The sequence below is a fragment of the Ornithodoros turicata genome, chromosome 1, assembly GCF_037126465.1.
Source record: "Ornithodoros turicata isolate Travis chromosome 1, ASM3712646v1, whole genome shotgun sequence".
In the NCBI taxonomy this organism is placed as follows: Eukaryota; Metazoa; Arthropoda; class Arachnida; order Ixodida; family Argasidae; genus Ornithodoros; species Ornithodoros turicata.
In genome coordinates this window covers 71433497-71453654 of record NC_088201.1, presented here as the reverse complement: position 1 = coordinate 71453654, position 20158 = coordinate 71433497, and the positions used below count along the sequence as shown (strand labels likewise).

The 20158-nt window shown below is 46.5% G+C and overlaps 1 long non-coding RNA gene across 1 annotated transcript; it reads left to right on the top strand.

Moving 5' to 3' along the window:
* The first annotated feature begins 11709 nt into the window (after positions 1–11709).
* On the top strand, positions 11710–12949 carry LOC135400580 (uncharacterized). The gene is made up of 3 exons (XR_010424623.1): positions 11710–11873; positions 12139–12215; positions 12441–12949. It is a non-coding gene; the product is annotated as an uncharacterized LOC135400580 (long non-coding RNA).
* The last annotated feature ends 7209 nt before the right edge of the window (positions 12950–20158 follow it).

Genomic DNA, 20158 nt, shown 5'->3' with positions numbered 1-20158 from the left:
CACATGAGCGTCGCCTGAGAACTGAGGGATCAAACTACTCAACGCTAAAATGCTATGACTGACTCCGCTGGTGGCGGCTACCATTGCAGCACCCTCCATCATTTATTGAACACTGAATCACTCTGCCCCACGCACTTACTCCTTTAACTGTCCTCACAACACTCAACTCTCGGCCTCGGCAGAAGAGGGAACGCAAGTGTCTCTTCCACTTCCCAAAAGCAAAATATCCCACCGCTGCCACCAATGTGAAGGTCGCCAATCCCGACTGGATTGGGCCGTTTTAAAAAGTTAGAAGATTTAGTGGGTGTGCCTTTGAGTGAGACCGAGAGTAAGTGACAACGCAGTTCGTAAACTTGAACTGTTTATTTACAATGCTAATCGCCCTAACCAGCCCTGACTCAGAGTGCGCTCTGGACTCACCAGCAGAACTTGGTTCCGGTGATTGTTCCGTGGTCCTCAGGTACTTGGGAAGCTGATGCTGAAGTTGGCTCTCTTGGATGCCTCGTTGCTGTCGCTGCGAGCGTCTTCAGAAGTAGAAGGGGGGAAGGCTGGTGTCCGGGTCCAAGGGGCTGCACGTCGCAAGTCTAGGTTACGGATCCTCGTGGACAGCTTCTTCCGATGCGAGCCGAACAAACCAAGGCCTCTTCCTCCACCACGTCGTGAGACTATCACGCTGACTCTGCCGCCGCTTCCTTTCTCTCCTTGCTGTCGGCCCCGGACCTTTTTGTAGGCTCTGCTAACAGCGGTCGACCTTGGTTCAACGGGTTCTTCCCTTTTTCCCTAATTGTCCACGTTGCTTCGTGTCCTCGTCGAGCGATCTGTCGCGACGCCAGCTGGACGACTGTCGTTTAAATCTTGTATTACTGTCTGGCGCCGGAGGCTCTGGCTAGCGCACGTTTGTTGTAAGCCCGAAGGTCGCGGCTCCGGGTCTCCATTCATTCCTGAAGACAGACAACCTTGCTCGTCCAACGTCGTTGATCCTCCCCGTGGGGCGAAACAATACCGGATCCGTGCCCCACAAGTAAGCCAGAGCACACACATAAGCCGTAAGCTGGCAGCGGACGACGATCATAATTCTGAATTAATATGTACATGTGTGTGGAACATCACACTCGCCACTTCTTTTTTTTTTTTTGAAAAATAAACATGACCGCGTTATATGTACAGTAACAAAATGCAATTATACAAACAAACACATGTTAATAATCCGATAGGATCACACACAAACTGTCCATTTCGGAGCTTCGCAGTGGAACAACAACCATGGTACACTTTTCCGCAGTTCACATAACACACAGCCAGTTTAGAGACCAGAGCGCAGTCCCTTTATCTGCACGACAAATGGGGTAGAACTGTTCTATATTCTCATGAGGTGTAGTCGCGTGAGGCAGAATGAAGAACTAACGTCTCTTTTCTCTCTCTGTGTCCCTTTTTTTTTTCTTTTTCTACGTCAATCCATGCTTACACTAGGCTCCTGTACATTTATACATATCGATAGCGATTAACTCTATCGCAGTTATGTTCCTCCTGCATACGAGAAGTGCCAAACTTTGTCGTCTACCTTTATCCCTCTATTTCTCAGGGGATACCTAAAGACCTTGTTTTCAGCGGTTGACGTTGGCGTAATGCAGGCAGGCTCTGCCTCTTCGGTTACAGTGTTTTGACTTTCTCGTTCACTACTGCCCGCAGCAAGTTCTGCTGACCCCCCGGTAGGGATCGCATCCGTGCTTTGCGGTGGAAACTGAGCTGCGTGCGCTACACTCTAAACAATTTTACACCTTAAAGGGTGTAAAAGAACATGTGCATGGCGCACACCTTTTAAGGTGTAACGGAACACCATCAAGAAATCAACGGTGTAATTGTATGGAAGGGTGTAATGTAACCTGCAAACCATAGAAGAGGCAGCTGGAAATTATTACAGCTTCACTGCGAAAATATAGTGTTTCTAGTTTTTACAGAACGCACATGCTTGATACTTTGGAGTGTAAATGTGGCTATCTTGGCATCACTCTTCGATCACAGCCATGCAAAATATTCTTTAAAAAGTCAATAATATACTTTTCTCACACTGAACTTGTAATACTTTCCAGGTATACTACTCAGCTGTACCCTGTGTGAAGCAAAAATAGGACATTGCAGACACATGTTGCACAGCACACACATGTTGTAGGTGATTGATGTGGGTATATGCGCGCATCATACATATCAGACACAATCACGGGAACTGAATAGTTATGCTTTTATTAGGTTGACATTATGCCATGCAGCATACATATCCTACATTACGTAGGCATGAAGGTATTCAAACGTATCACTTAATACAACTTTATCACATAGTAGTAATTTTATATTTTCCAGTCATCTAACCTTGAGGGGTTAGATGACAGTGTGCCAAATGTTGAGTAACTGTGCATTTGGTCTTTATATCACAACTTGTATCACAAGCTTAAGTTCTGAGTACCACAAGCACTCCAACACTGCACAGGAACAGGAATACATTTAGCCTGTGTAATGGAGCCTGTCCCACCTCCAAATACACCCTCTGTTGCACCCTCATCACACCCTCCAGACAATGTCTCATAAAAGGGTGTAATTCACCATAGTTACACCCTCGAAAATTTTCAAGCCAAGGTTCTAGGGTGTAAAATAGGTGTAATACATGAGAATACACCAATTTTACACCTTTAAAGGTGTGAAAATATTTAGAGTGTAGTTGGCGCTCCCTTTCCTCTAGAACTACAAAATCCATAAAATAGTCAGGGGACGGGCATGTTAGAGTTTTGGGGCGACATGTCAAAGGCTTTTGCGAAACCGTTTCTGTTCGTTTCTCGTCATGCTCCGTAGAAATTGCCACTTCGTTATTATGTTTTTGATCGCCCTGACCACCCTCATCATGAGTGCTGTCCCCGGAGAGAGAAGCGGGACATTCCATGTCGTCACGAGCCGTCTTTAAGCGATTGGCATGAACCACCTGAGAACTTTTACTTCGGATTTCCTGTATCCTGAACGTGACTGGCGAGAGCTGCTCAGTGATTCTGTATGGTCCTTTCCAATGTGGGCTCAGCTTACGCGATACTCCTGGTTTTGTGTTGCCCACTTGTAAATAGACACGGTCGCCTACTCGGAACGCTGTTTCTTTGGCCTTTCTGTCGAATGTCGCCTTTCGCATTTCCCCCGAATAATTTAGTGCTTTTCGTGCCATGTCATGCGAACGCTGCATACGCAGGGTTAATTCCGCGCGGTAGTCTTCGATTGTCCCATAGTGAGGCACCATAGGCGCTGCCAGTAGTTCGTGAGGCAAATCGGGATCGCGGCCGTACAGTAGGAAAAACGGAGTCTCCTTTGTGCTTTCGTGGACCGCAGTATTGTAGGCGAATAATACATACGGGATCCACAGGTCCCAGTCGCGTTGGTCTTCAGACACCAGGTGCGATAATAGCCCCTTAATGGTTTGATTTAACCTTTCTACGGCTCCGTTACACTCAGGGTGATAAGCCGTCGTTTGCAGCTTTTCCACCTTTAGCAACTCATACACTTCGGCCATTACCTTTGACGTGAAATTGCTGCCCTGATCGGTTAGTAGCTGCTTTGGTGTTCCATGTCTCATAACTATCTTTTCCACGAATATGCGGGCAACCGTATTCGCCTTTTGGTCCTTCAAGGGGAAGGCTTCTGCAAATCGGGTGAGATGGTCTACAAACACCAGTATGTAACGACAGCCCTCTGTGGTTATTGGCAGTGGGCCCACAATATCCATGGCCGTGCGTTCAAATGGCTTGTGAACCTCGTTAAAAACCTGCATAGGCGTCGCTCTCCGGTTCTTGGGAGTTTTTCTCAGCTGGCATGGTTCACAAGCTGCGCAAAAGTTCTCCACATCCCTCCCCATTCCGGACCAGTGATACGTTCGCTCTATTCTTTGACGAGTTTTTCGAGCGCCATAATGTCCGCTGTATGGAGCACTGTGGTACGCCTTTAGTATCGGATGTATCAGACTGCGAGGGACAGCTGTGCGGTCATTCTCAATTTGACCCAAATGTCTCATTCTACCCCTATAGCCCATCACTCGCAACAAGCCAGCACCATCCAACCTGTAGTCTTCCTTGGCGTAAGAATTTCGCTCTATTTCCCGAATTATGCGCGATAATTCCCCATCTTTTCGTTGCTCGTCCCTTATCCGGTCTGCTTCAATTACTGGGGTATATTCAGTAAGTGCATTAATGTCGGACGGGATAGCCCTACTGAGTGCGTCGGCGTTTCCATTAATTTTACCGGCCTTGTGCTCTATCTCAAAGTCGTATTCTTGCATTTGCAAATTCCATCTCGCTAGCCGTGAATTGGGGTCGCGGATATTCATTAGCCACTTGAGTGGCCTACAGTCCGTGTGAATCTGGAATCTTCTCCCGTAAAGGTAACAACGAAAGTGCCGAACAGCCCAGATTACAGCTAAGCACTCCTTCTCAGTCGCGCTGTAGTTTTGTTCTGCTTTATTGAGCTGCCGGCTTGCATACGCTACGGGGTGCTCAACACCATCATGCCTCTGAGAGAGCACTGCTCCAATCGCAAATTGGGAGGCGTCAGTGCCCAAAATGAAGGGTTTGTTAAAGTCTGGGTACTTGAGTAACGGGGCGCGAAGAAGGCACTGTTTTAAGTTTTCGAAAGCCGCCTGTGTTTCCTCATTCCAATCGAATTTTGCATACTTGGACGTCAGAGCAGCAAGTGGTTTAGCTATCTTAGCAAAGTTCTCAATATGACGGCGGTAATATCCGACTAAGCCAAGAAACTCTCGCACGTCTCTTACAGTCTGTGGCCTCGGGAATTCTCTAACTGCGGACTCTTTTTCCGGGTCGGGACGCACACCATCAGCGGACACAATATGCCCTAGGTATTTTACTTCGGGTTTTAAAAATTGACATTTTGATGGCTTTAACTTCAGTCCCGCACCTGATAACCTTTTCAGAACCCTCTCAATGTCACTGATATGTTGTTCAAAATTCCCACTGTAGATAACAGTATCGTCCATGTACACGTGACAACTGTGACCAATAAGGCCATCGAGTACTACATCCGCGGTGCGCTGCCAAACCGCGGGACTATTTGCAAGTCCCATTGACATCCTAGTCCATTCGTAGTGACCACTCGTGGTATTAAAGGCGGTCTTCTCTCTATCTCGAGGATCCATCTCTATCTGCCAGAAGCCAGATGCCATGTCGACCACCGAGAAATATTTAGCTGAACCAAGCTGTGACAGCGTTTCCTGTATGTTAGGAAGCGGGTAGGGGTCAACCTTTGTCACCTTGTTCAGCTCCCGGTAGTCAACGACTAAGCGGTATTTTCCATTTGGCTTCTGTACCAATAGAGCTGGGGCTCCCCAGGGTGACTTGGATGGTTGAATTATTCCTTTCTCCCTCAATTCGCTTATCTGCCTGTCCATCTCTTCCCTCTGCGAGTACGGGATCCTGTAGGCTTTTCGGTAAACTGGTGTTGCGTCTCCAGTATTTATCGTGTGCTTTACTTTGTCACACCGACCTAAATCAAGATCTTCTTTGGTGAAAACTGAGGAATAACTTTTGATCATTTCTTTGAGGGCAGACAGTTGCCAGCTAGGCATTTCGGGCAATTCAAATTGCGTGTGGATCACGTCGTCGGTTAGATCGGTCCTATCTGTCTCAATAGTCGTTCTAATTGCTCCAGCAGTATCTTCATTCGCGGCGACGAAAATGGCCACATTCTTATTCCGAGGTAGCGTTTGTTCCTCTAGCGTCCAATTGATCAGTGTCAGGGGCACGGTTGAATTTGAGGCGACTCTCACTGCAGCATCCGGACTCCGAACGCCCTGCACGCGCATGTCGCAACCCTCAATGACCCCAATCTCACCGTTCTGAACAGGCCTGGAAAGTTTTCCCCAACACAGAATACGCGACATGGGGGGAATACTTGTCGTCGACATGAGGCGTACAGCAGCTGGCCGGTCGTCTACCTCACTTTTAGGTTGTCGTGGCACGTAGTCATGTGTGTCCCAGTTAACAATAGGAATTTCGACTTCACCTGCTTTCAACGCTTTCCTTGTAGTTAAGACATCAATGTTCTGCGCAATTAGAGCATCTTGTCCAATTATGCCATTAACCGGTATGGCGGGATTGTCCTGCACGACATAAACTGGATGCCGGAAGTGGAATCCCTCCAAACAAATGTTTAGGTCAAAACACCCATCCACTCCCATCTCATGACCTGTGATCCCCATGAATCTACGATATTGCGACCGCTTCTTATCGAAAAGCTTCCGTTCGTTTTGTTGAGTTATCTTTTCGAACACACTAGATGGGATTAAGGTCACTCCCGAGCCGGTATCTAAAAGCAACTTCAATGGGCGACCTTCAACTACAGCATTTACAATTGGACTTGTCTCTTTTGAATACCGTACCACACAGACTCCTTTGTCCTTCTTTCTTCTTCCCCTCCGTTTACGTTTGTTTGGGTTGCGAGTGGTATTCACCTCTTTGGTTGCCCCTCCATGTGCTACATGTGAGGGGGCCCTCACGCGTTTTTTGGAATCGTGTTAGTTTCCTGACGCGTTGGGTTCACGTTACCTCGGCTTCGCCCACAGAATCGAGCTATATGGCCTAACCGACCACAGTTATAGCACCTGCGGGAGTTGCGCGCTTCAAACGCGTGACGTGGGTGTCCGTCTCTCTCCGTGAGCAGTTTTTCTAAGTCCGCAAGTCTCTCTCGTAATTCAGTTATTTCTTTACGATCTTTGTCTTCACATTCTTCGACTATGCGGATATGGCTGACTGCAGAACTTAAGGCATCGTTAGCCTCTTCCTGTGTGGCAATTTCAATCGCAGTGGCAAAATCTTTTGGTGCACGGGAAAGAACGAACCGCCGTACGGGATCGCGGAGTCCATTGACGAATTGAGTGCACATCTGCTCCTGCAAGAGTTCCCTTCGCACCTTAGCTTTGCTTTCGTCACCGTTATCTACAGAACCGAGTGTCGCCTGGCCAAGAATTTGCACGCGTGTAGCGTATGATCGCACGTCTTCTGCGGCGTTTTGGCGAACATTTAGGAACTTCTGGAGTCTAGCACTTTGCGGCTCAATATCAAAACGTTGAAGGAGAGCGACTTTCAACTCTGCGAACGTTTTCGCATTCTTTGCCTGCTCATCGTGCCAAACGAACTCCTGCGCTGCCCCTATCATTTTGAATCGTGTCATGCACACGAGCTCGGTTTCCTTCCAGCCTCCCATCTGCGAGACTTGTTCAATCATTCCGAGGACATCCCCGATTTTTGGCACATGAGCGTCGCCTGAGAACTGAGGGATCAAACTACTCAACGCTAAAATGCTATGACTGACTCCGCTGGTGGCGGCTACCATTGCAGCACCCTCCATCATTTATTGAACACTGAATCACTCTGCCCCACGCACTTACTCCTTTAACTGTCCTCACAACACTCAACTCTCGGCCTCGGCAGAAGAGGGAACGCAAGTGTCTCTTCCACTTCCCAAAAGCAAAATATCCCACCGCTGCCACCAATGTGAAGGTCGCCAATCCCGACTGGATTGGGCCGTTTTAAAAAGTTAGAAGATTTAGTGGGTGTGCCTTTGAGTGAGACCGAGAGTAAGTGACAACGCAGTTCGTAAACTTGAACTGTTTATTTACAATGCTAATCGCCCTAACCAGCCCTGACTCAGAGTGCGCTCTGGACTCACCAGCAGAACTTGGTTCCGGTGATTGTTCCGTGGTCCTCAGGTACTTGGGAAGCTGATGCTGAAGTTGGCTCTCTTGGATGCCTCGTTGCTGTCGCTGCGAGCGTCTTCAGCAGTAGAAGGGGGGAAGGCTGGTGTCCGGGTCCAAGGGGCTGCACGTCGCAAGTCTAGGTTACGGATCCTCGTGGACAGCTTCTTCCGATGCGAGCCGAACAAACCAAGGCCTCTTCCTCCACCACGTCGTGAGACTATCACGCTGACTCTGCCGCCGCTTCCTTTCTCTCCTTGCTGTCGGCCCCGGACCTTTTTGTAGGCTCTGCTAACAGCGGTCGACCTTGGTTCAACGGGTTCTTCCCTTTTTCCCTAATTGTCCACGTTGCTTCGTGTCCTCGTCGAGCGATCTGTCGCGACGCCAGCTGGACGACTGTCGTTTAAATCTTGTATTACTGTCTGGCGCCGGAGGCTCTGGCTAGCGCACGTTTGTTGTAAGCCCGAAGGTCGCGGCTCCGGGTCTCCATTCATTCCTGAAGACAGACAACCTTGCTCGTCCAACGTCGTTGATCCTCCCCGTGGGGCGAAACAATACCGGATCCGTGCCCCACAAGTAAGCCAGAGCACACACATAAGCCGTAAGCTGACAGCGGACGACGATCATAATTCTGAATTAATATGTACATGCGTGTGGAACATCACAGTAGGCACTGCACCTCGCAACAGTAGCGAAAAAGTAATAAGGAGACGTAAAGATAAACGGAAACAACGATGACAAAAAATAAAAATAGCAAGAAAAGTGCGAAGCGTAAACAGCCCGAGTAATCAACGAGGTAGAAGTAGAAGACCGTGCATCTCCAACAGTCCAATATGGAGGAGAGGAGAAAGCCGGCAGAGGTCGCTGTGGCACTAAACATGGCGCGGCGCAGCGGCTACTCGTTGGAATCATGTATACTATATATACTTATGTATCACCATTTCACTTTGTACCTGAGGAAGCGTGGACCTCCACGCGAAAGCTTGTACAAATTAAACTTAAACAAAAAAATCTTCAGTGTCGGCTTATATAGATGTTCTGAAAATAAGCACTCTTCCGCTTGTTTGTTTGTTTATTTTCAGTTTTTAAGGGGAGGGCGTTGGTAGCCGACAAGCCTTTTTGATGGTGTCGGGAAGAGACTGTAACACGCTAAATTTTGAATTAAGCATTGAAAGGTCCTCATGATAAGGCCGAGAACAAACTGAAGTGTATGATACAATGGTAACGGAGTAACAAGGTACAAGTAACAAAGTGAAGTGCAGTTACTGAATTCGTCTTAGTAGCCTATGGAGTTTTTTTTTTTTTTCATCATAATGTAGGGTAATTTCTGAGGTTTTCCTCCGACGCTGTCACACATACATCGGCAGAGTCCTATTAGAAGTCGCCCCAGGACGCAAATTTCTCATCGTCGACGGCATCCCCATTTCCCACAGAGAGAGAACAAAAATGTATATTGACCAGCCTTACGAGTGCCGGTCATCCCGTTACACACGCTACGAGTAACAGCCCAGAATTATGAGCAGCAGTACAGCAAAGAAAGGATTGGCAAAAGTTATCAGAACTGATTATCGCGTTTTCATTCTGCGTTAGGCAATTGCTGCTGATAGCCAGGCTCCGCGCGCGATATCTGATGTTCCCTTTCTCGTCTGCCCTCGCCTCTTTCCATCTTCCTTCTTCCTCACCTCATACTTTCCTTTCAAGTCGGCTTTCCTACATGTTCTTCTGCTATCAGGCAGAACCTGCATCAAAGGAGGTGTCCCTGAATTCTGGTCATGTGATGAATAAAAGAGCGGAACAGCTGGCGTGTTACCAAATGCAAGATAGTCGTTTATGAAGACTTTAGGTTGGTAAAGGGCCGAATTGCAGAGTTCATAGATGTTATGCGTCGACGCTGGCCGATGACCTACCGTGGCCTCTCTCGCGCCCATCGCTTTTCTGGATGGGCGATGCCACGATGAAGAAGACGATTGTTCGGTGGCAGTGATGATGCTGCTGCTGCTGCTCACAGAACACAACATGTCTATGATATCATGGGAGATTTCACTACGGACATGAAGCCCCATAACAACTGGTTCGCGGACTTCATGAACGAAGTCTTCGATTTGTGCCTAGCCATTGACGATAAAATTCCCACAACCCTTACGGGAAGTGTTATAGATTGTGTCTTCGTCAGGAGGCGCAGACAAGCTAGTGGTTGCCAAGCACGTCAGCTACTTCAGTCTCCATAGTCATAAACAGCTCATAAATGCTATCGCATAGTCAATGACAGTCGGCACAGCGATTACTGTCGTATTTTTTTCTCCCTTTTATTCTTATCTGTCTTCCGTTGTTTTAGGGCACACTGCCGCCTTTCTGGCAGGCAGACCACCATTTTTAATTTTAACGTCACGTCACGCCACATTCGCTGTCTTCGTCCTCGCGATGGCACGACAGTGCGTTGCTTCCGACTGCTCTGGATTATGCTCTATGAGAGTAATGACACAGGTAAAAAAAGTAGAACAACGGAGTCAACAACCAGCCGGAAATGCTCTTATCACGCAAGTGGTGATGATGGTCATGTGATAAAGAAACCAATGGGGATGTGGGTCGCTACAAAGTCTATCTGGCTACCCCAGGACGCCTACACACGGTGAATGCAAATAGGTGTAATGCAGTGAACGGGTTAAAGTGATGGAATGCAACATGTAGTTGAAAAGTAACAAGCATAAATACGTATATCATTAAGCGTCCTGTTTTCCGTCGTTGAATATTTCATGGTAATAAACGCGAAGAAACACGTCCGACACGCGACGACAGAAACGCGTCCTCTGTCCGTCCGTGTTTCTTCACGTTTGTTACCATGTTACTCAACCAACACGCTCTACATCTTTCGCCCTTCTGTCGAATATTTCACAACAGCATCTGGCTCGGCAGAGTTACACGAGTGCAGTGTGGTGCACAACCCACGTGTTTCGTAATCAAAGCACGGCAACAAAATGCATGATGATGATGATGAGAGACAGAATGAAAAATGCACGAACTCAACAGGCTCCGTAGGCGTACGAAAAAATTGGTACATGCAGCTGGGGCTTCGCACTTTATGGGGCGGCAAAGCGTGCTCAGCGTTCGCATGCAGGAGGTATTCAGGACTAGTCGCCGAGGTTAACAAACTCATTATCTCTTAGGTTGACCTGTTTAACAATGTTCATATGGGAGGGAAAACTCACTCGCCGTGTGTTTGTGAGGCCTGATACAGAGACGGTACTGAGTGGACAGTCAAGCACGATGCTGCTCGTCAGTTTTATTGCCATCGCAGTTTGTTGTAGTGGAGCATTCAGCAGCTCAGTTGCTCGACGACCACATTTGCAACGGTATCAAAACGTTGGGAAGGTGCGTATGATCTTACAGAACGCGGTGCGTATCAATCTGTATTCACGTTTCGAGAATCCAGAGAAGTGAAAGGGGTTGCGAAACTTCGTCTAAAGGTATTCAGGATAAACGAAAAATGCAATTATTGACATCGATGAGAACCATATTCCAAGTTCTACATGAAAGGGGGTAATAGACGGTCGAAAAACCAGCACCGGGAATACCGAAGCTCACACGGCCCTGACTTAGGATTGCAAACTTCTCCCGTCGGCAAATACCGAACACTTGGGGGGAGATTATTGTCGCTGCTGATGATAAAAAACGATCCCTTCAACTCCGGTGGAACTCCTCAACAGAATACCCAGGCAGCACAGGCCGCCGGGGAAAGAATCGGAACGCAATCGGAGCTTCTGAATGGGCGATAGTGCCCAACTGTTTCCCAGACATGTGTGAAAGGAAGTTCAGCACAAGAGCACGTAGGATCGTTTCCCCGACGGTGCCATGATCATTTCCCGACCAAGGATATAGGATCGCTCCTCGACGCAGCTCTCATCACTTCCCGATAACCAGCCACATGACCGAGGCGCGGCAACGGATTTCTCTTCCCCGACTCCTAGGCGCCGCAATCACGTGGCCCACAGTTTCGAATCTGGTCAATGATGTGCTCCACCAACCGGTCGTGTTTCCATGGTTGGAGACCCCATCGCCCTCGTTGTGAGTAACAAATATGTCCTGTCGTGCCACCCAAACTTTCGAGAAATTTCGACATGTTTGTAGCGATTCATCGCAGGTAAGTGATATTTATTTCTATGGTACTCCTCGCATTGATAAACGTTACTCGTAGATGTATTTAAATATGAATGACACCGCTCTAGAAGGCTTCCCTGAAAACCTAGCAGTGCAGCATCACATGGTTTCGGTTTTAGTGCTCCATTACGCTTTTTGCGTTGCTTTTCGGATAACGGGTTACGTTTTGAAGAAATTATAGTTCGGTAAAGTGTGAAAGCGCATGTATAGTGCATTTTACATCAGACGAAATGTAACCATTTCTTCAGATTGACTGCGTGCTGCAGCTGTGCTTCCAACCTCTGCGCGCCTACAAAACTGGAAGCTTGGACATCTTCAGCTCAGGGTAAGTTTTCGTGGTTATGCGAAACATTAAAGTTACAAAGGAAAGCAGATGTCAGAAACGATGTTTAATGATTACATAGTTAGAAAGGCATGTCCGAGTATATCGACATATCGAGTACATCTGATGATTGATCTGTAGTCTGGCTTTGGCTCCTTCTTTGGCTTGGAGATGCCGATGGCGATAGGTGCGCCTACTATTTTGACATCCCCCTTTTTCTCTTTTTAGAGGTTGAGTCTCACGACAGGCTTGACAGAGCGACCAGACCTGGTCAGAGTTCTGTCGTCATCTGTGTCGTCGTCAAAAGTTGAATGGGTGACTTGCTGGGGCACACAGTGCTCGGCACTTCTTGTCTGAGTGTCTGTCCTCTGCTGTTCTGCTTTTGTTGGGCGGACGAAAGATGTATTTCGGCGATGTAGACCTTTCTGTGTTTTAACAAATACCGAACGGGGTTCGTCCAAGAATCGTATGACCGTACCAGGGATCCAGTGTCGGTGTCCTTCCCACACTTTGACTGATTGACCTACAGCCATTTTCGGTGCTTGCCTTGTGTGCTGATCACCATACCTCTTCTACCGGTCACGTTCTGTATTCAATTTGTGTCTCACACCTTGTATTACCTTTGGCTGTAGTATGTTTATAAGTCCCAAACATCGCCACACCAGCATTGGACAGCTGTTTCGGCCTTCTTGGCCCTTCATCAGCAATGCGTAGGTGGGCGACGTTTGAGCGAGTGGCGTCGGAAGGTCACGTGGAACGTGATGTCCTCCCGTCAGGGTGAGTGACTCACCTCTGAAAGCCCAGTGCGAAGCCAGTAAAATATTAAATGAAGAAAAATAGCATACGCTCTTTGGCTGCACGTTGAACATATGTTTATAAGTCCCAAACATCGCCACACCAGCATTGGACAGCTGTTTCGGCCTTATTGGGCCTTCATCAGCAATGCGTAGGTGGGCGACGTTTGAGCGAGTGGCGTCGGAAGGTCACGTGATGTCCCCCCGTCAGGGTGAGTGACTCACCTCTGAAAGCCCAGTGCGAAGCCAGTAAAATATTAAATGAAGAAAAATAGCATACGCTCTTTGGCTGTACACTGAACATATGTTTATAAGTCCCAAACATCGCCACACCAACATTGGACAGCTGTTTCGGCCTTCATGCCCAAGAGTTAGGGACAAAACGTAAAGCAGGCTTCACCTAAAATGGCTCCCATAGAGCCTGTGTATTTTGGAACGAAAAGCGCGTGCTACATATTCTGCTGGCAGCGCTTTGCATTCGTTCTCTAATGGTATGTTGCCTCTGCCAAGACAAAACTTTTGAGCATTTTCTTGGGCATGAATAGTATCATCTTCAAGGTTCCATTCGGGTTCCAAATTTTGTACATGTAAAGGAGCCTTCAATCGCCGCACGAACGCATAGCGGCGAAGCCTACGTTCAAGGCCACGCGCAACCACAGGTTTGGGAAATGGCTCGCCGCAGAAGAGACTACAACAGATAAAGAAGACAAATAAGAAATAACAATACGAGGAGCAAAGATTTGTGTGTTACTTCACGTGGTAAGGGTATAGGATATAAAAAGCTAACAACTTGACAGCTGTTAGAACTAACATCGTTGAGGTTGTTATAAAGAGCAAACGTGTGTACGTTATGGCTGTTACGAAGTCTGTTGGTATCCGCTAAACTGTAAGAAATCAAACAAAACATAAAATAAAGGTGTGGTCGGAGTGAACGGCACAACAAAAACAACAATAAATGATGACGATGAGATGGGGTGTTTCACCGCGGAGGTGCGCACCCTACCCCACTGCACGTGGAACATTATGTGAAGATGATGAAGGAAGGATGAAAACACAAGAAATAACTAAAATGAACGGCAGAAAATAGACCAACGACAGCTTAAGACGAGACATGTACTACTTTGCATTGGAAAATGTGATATATGAGGTTCTACGATGTGCTAGGGTTGTCAAACCAAGTTTATCGAGGATAGGTTAATAATTATAGACACCAATGCGTCGGTCATAGAGAATGTACAATGACTCCAAGGGATTCGATGCTGTCATTCGGTCAATCTCTTATCTTTGAAAATTAGTGAAGCTAATTAAGTATACCATTTCAGTTAGCCATCGAACACTGATGCGACCGGCTAGGAAAGATATGCGAGAGGCCAGGTATGTTATGCGCCCAAACGGCACGTCCGGGGCTCTCATAAATTTTTAATAACAACTGTGGCACCTAACAAAGGACAACCTGTATATCCTGATGTGTTTCCATACTGACTCCCGGAAGAATTCGAGGCTCGTTCGAGTAGGCCGAATGTACAATCGTGTTGATGAAATAGCGCAAAAAAAATAAAATGAAACTAAAAAAATGACATGGTTGCAAAATTTGAGACATACACAAATAAAATATTTCACTAAAATTGACTAACGAACCAACATTCAGTTTGATTGTAGAAACAAGGTATTTTGAGGCACAATAGGTCGATAAGTTGAGTGAATGTTGGCGTGGATATGTCGCGGTGACGTAGATGGTGTCGTCTAGACGAAAAAAAATGCTGGAGGCTGAAGGCTCGGCAGTGCAGAGAACCTACGGATACGCATGTAACATGAGGGAAGTAGGACAACCATGAACACACGCGCATGACGCTGAACTAGAAAACCGATCTGTATATTCCGAAACTCCGAGTGGCTGAACACACCGTTTGTATAGACTGCCGGTTTCGTTTCTTCTTTCTCGCTCTCTCCTTTTCCTTTTTCTTTTCTTTTTTTTTTTGGGGGGGGGGCTATTAATACCTGAAGACAATTTATGATACAGCTATAGGATGTCAGGCTTCCTCGCGAACGCAGGAGCCTCTCTCTAGGGATGAAAGCGCATTTGTAAAAGGCGGTCACGTGTTCCGTTTGTATTATAACACATTACTCTGCTCTCTTTTGATCACAATAATGTTTGTTGCCTTGTCAATGTCATCTGCATTTTTTGGATACTGTAGACATGTCGTTCACCTCGAAACTGCGAAAAAAGATAAGAAGTCACGACTTCTGTTGTTTGAGTTTCATTTGCGATTTTGTGGCGACTTTCTGTTCTATCTATCAAAGTCTATCAAAATAAGCACAATTTCAGACAACGAAAAAAAAAAAAACGTATCGCGCTGCGTTCCTGTCTTTTATTTTCCATACTTAATACAGCGAACGCCGTAGTGGCTCAAATCTATTCCTATTGCAGCCTAATGCCGCGTGCTTTTCGACAGCCGTACTCCTGGCTTTTCTTTTCGTCAATGGAGAGGGTTCTAGCAGGTGTGCTGTCTCATCAGCGTATTTCTTCTGAAGATTTACTATCTTGATCCAGCCGTCGTACATGCTCGCGCTTTCAGCAGACTGCTTGGGACTGTGTTGTTTGCTGACGCGTCTTTTTTCATTCGATCATCTTTGTTTCTGTAGGTGTGAAGAAAAATTTATTGACTAGTTGATAAGCAACTGCGTGCATCGCGTACAAGTCAGTTGTGTAGCATCGATTGCTAGTACGTATGAGTTGAATAAATATGAATGAAGCACGATGAACGTTTGATTTACACATAAGAGTTAGTGACGTCTTCATGTTGGAAAAAACTTCGCATGGCTGCATATGCGATCACAATTTCCTCCTTTTAACGTTGAAGCCAAAATAATCGGGCGCACTTCAAACCACGTTACTCAAGCTGTTACGCAACATTTGCCTCAGCTTGCCGTCGTCTGGATCATTGGACGTCGTTCCCGATTTCCGTTCTTAGCTCACCTCGCGTCATAGTGTCCACATCTACCATGCGTGACACGCGCTGGTTGAGTTCGACACTTATACGTGGGCTCTTTCCTCTTGGGTGCCACCTTCTTCCCACTATGTGACGTCACGTTTCTGATATCTCCTAGCCTGTTGCGCAGACGAATTTTCCTCCAACTTTAACATGTTTTAGCCCATCCCATGCTGCGTCCCATTTGTTTGTTCGCCGATGATGTAGGTTCTGTAAGACACAATTTATCTAGTCCTTGGCTTGAAGGCCATCCTAGTCACCGCTGCTGCATGTGGCTCATCGCGGCGTGATGCGAAAAAACATGTATATACGGGGTCACGCTCTACTGTCCGTACCCCTTGCATTTGTTTCCCAGATCTAGAAACATAGTTAGGACGTTTAACGTCTCCTGACGCAGATCTTTCCCTGTAGTATCTTGCTCAATTCTTTTACCACACCTCTGAAAAGACCCCATAACTGTGCTAGTTCATCTCTGGTGTCCGAGGACAGGGCTGGGGTCGCAAGGCGTGGTAGATTCCCAAGAGGTAAATCGTCATTCTTCCCTGTTAATGATGTGAACTTAGCAACTTCCGTTTTGCTGTCAGTGAGCAGTCTGACGTTCGCACCAGATCCCTTTATAATGTCTACCAGCTTTCTCACGGACGTGTAATATATTCCTTGTATATTCCCATACAGATTATCGAATACCCTTTTAGCAATTATTCGTTCTATTGCGTACAGGCAGTCTGAAGACATATAGGAAGGCTATGTTCGTACTCCCGTCGCAGACTCCCAGAATTCTCAGCCGTAGAAAATAGGGGCAAAAAAAGCTCTTGCATACAAGAACAATAGCAAGAACGCGCGCAGAGCGAATAAGCTTTCGCAACGTCCTAGCATACTTCCTACTCAAGACAAGACCGCAGTGCTATCAGGTCCAGTAGATATCTTGATGAACAAGGAATGATTTCATTAGATGATGTATGGAAGGGGGAAAAAAAGCCACTAAAATCAAACAAACCAATAAGTCGGTCGTTACTTTTGTGCACGGGTTTCGTTGATAGCTGCTGTAATCGCCCTCGCCTTTCTGTTGTCATGTGGTTAATGCAGAAGTCGTGATGAAGCGGGCAACTCAACAAGATACAGATAAAATGATAATTCCGCGCTTGATGCCCCGGTACGAGTACATCATGAGCCGTGCAGCAGTGGCCGGTCTGCAACCGCTGTAAGAAAAAAAGAAAAGAAAAAAAAAGCAAAGAGAGAGAGAGAAACTTCAGTAGTCGAGTGGCATCGGCGAGTCCCGCAAAAGAAGCTGATTATCGCTCTTATCTCTTATCGCTCTCAAAGCATGTACGCGGGAGGTGGACGGTTGTTTTGCTGTGAGACCTACAGACTCATGTATTTATTTCCCCTGGCGGCCATGGAGGCAATACAAACGGGAGGTTAGCATTTCGTAGCATTTCGTAGCATAATAACATAGCAGCATACAACCACATGAAAAAAATGTGCAGATACGTGGAGGTAAATAAACAAGTACATGAAACATTTTGGTCAACTGGAGCAAACAATGACAACACGTACAAAGTGGAAATTGAAAAACGGCAATGCAGCGCAATGGTCATGCCAGCCAGACGCGTGAGCCTACCTCCTTCATCTCCCCCTCTTCATCCCTTCCCCCAGCAAAGCGCCGCCAGTGTACGCATGCAGATCGCTCCAATTTCCACGTCACCCCTCCACCCGCAATGGTCGCATAAGCATTTCTTAAATTGTTTGGCATCGGTAATGGAATGCATATGAACTCCTGAATTAACCATCCTGTTAGGTATTATTATGATTATCAATTTTGTGAAACAAACACTCACAAGTTATTATTCGGCAAGTGGAAAGCGGATGAAGATGTACGGCAACATGAAAAACTCAGTGCGGCACCCCCCATTGTTCTCTATAGAACCCCGCTTCATTGTCCCTGATGTTTTGCACATGAAGATACGAATAGTCGAGCAGCTTCTTGAAAAGCTGCTCTGGAAATGCAGGACGTAGACACTGCTAATAGAGTGTGCGATCCAAAAGGAAAAGACACGTCCGTGAGAAAACTGGTGGACATTATAAAGGAAACTTGCGCGAACGTCAGACTGCTCACTGACAGCATAACGGAAGTTGCTAAATTCACATCATTAACAGGAAAGGATATCGATTTACTTCTTGATAATCTACCACGCCTTGTGACTCCAGTCCTTTCCTCAGACACCAGAGATGAACTAGTACACTTATGGGATCTTTTTAGACGTGTGGTAAGATAATTTGAGCAAAATACTGCAGGGAAAGATCTGCGTCAGGAGACGTTAAACGTCCTAACTATGTTTCTAGATCTGGGAAACAAATGCAAGGGGTACGGACAGTAGAGCGTGACCCCGTATATACATGTTTTTTCGCATCACGCCGCGATGAGCCACAAGCAGTAGCGCTGACTAGGATGGCCTTCTAGCCAAGGACTAAAAAAGAAAAATTGTGTCTTAGAGAACCTACATCATTGGCGAACAAACAAATGGGACGCAGCATGGGATGGGCTAAAATATGTTAAAGGAGAGAAGAAAATTCATCTGCGCTACAGGCTAGGAGATATCAGAAACGTGACGTCATGTACTGGGAAGAAGATGACATCCAAGAGGAAAGAGGCCACGTATAAGTGTCGAACTCAACCAGCGCGTGTCACGCATGTTAGATGTGGACTCTATGACGCGAGGTGAGCTAAGAACGGAAATCGGGAACGACGTCCAAAGATCCAGACGACGACAAGCTGAGGCAAATGTTGCGTCACAGCTTGAGTAACGTGGTTTGGAGTGCCCCCGATTATTTTGGCTTCAACGTTACAAGGAGGACATTGTGATCGCATATGCAGCCATGCGAAGTTTTTCCCAACATGAAGACGTCACTAACTCTTATGTGTAAATCAAATGTTCATCGCGCTTCGTTCGTATTTATTCAACTCATACGTATTAGCAATCGATGCTACACAACTGACTGTTACGTGGTGCACGCAGTTGCTTATCAACCGGTCAATAAACTTTTCTTCACACCTACAGAAACAAAGATGATCGAATGAAAAAAGACGCGATAGCGAACAACACAGTCCCAAGCAGTCTGCTGAAAGCGCGAGCATGTACGGCTGGATGAAGATTGTAAATCTTCAGAAGAAATACGCTGATAAGACAGCACACCTGCTACAACCCTTTCCACTGACGAAAAGAAAAGCCAGGAGTACGGCTGTCGAAAAGCACGCGGCATTAGGCTGCAGTAGGGATAGATTTGAGCCACTACGGCTTTAGCTGTATTAAGTATGGAAAATAAAAGACAGGAAAGCAGAACGATATATTTTCTTTGCTTTTCTATTTTTTTCGTTGTCTGAAATTGTGCTTATTTGGAGAGGTTTTGAGAGATGACGACAACAGAAAGTCGCCAGATAATCGCAAATCAAACAAAAACAGCAGAAAGTCGTGATTTCTTAACTTTTTTTGTAGTTTCGAGGTGAACGACATATCTACAGTGTCTAAAAAATGCAGATGACATTGACAAGGCAACGAGTATTATTGTGGTCAAAAGAGAGCAGAGTAATGTGTTATAATACAAACCGACCACGTGACCGCCTTTTACAATTGCGCATTCCTCGCTAGAGAGGCTCCCGCGTTAGCGAGCACCCTGACATCCTATAGCTGTATCATAAATTGTCTTCAGGTATTAATAAGCCCCCCCCCCACCCCACCCCCCAAAAAAAAAGAAGAAAAGAAAAAGGAAAAAGGAGAGAGCGAGAAAGAAGAAACGAAACCGGCAGTCTATACAAACGGTGTGTTCATCCACTCGGAGTTTAGGAATATATAGATCGGTTTTATAGTTCAGCGTCATGCGCGTGTGTTCATGGTTGTCCTACTTCCCTCATGTTACATGCGTATCCGTAGGTTCTCTGCACTGCCGAGCCTTCAGCCTCCAGCATTTTTTTCGTCTAGACGACACCATCTACGTCAACGCGACATATCCACGCCAACATTCACTCAACTTATCGACCTATTGTGCCTCAAAATAGAACAGTTTTTCTTTTTTGTGTAGAAGAGGGCATTACGGTCACACTGGCCCAGTTGCATGTATCCGGTGGGGTGCCATATTTGTTTTTTGGGCTCCTATTTTAATTCGT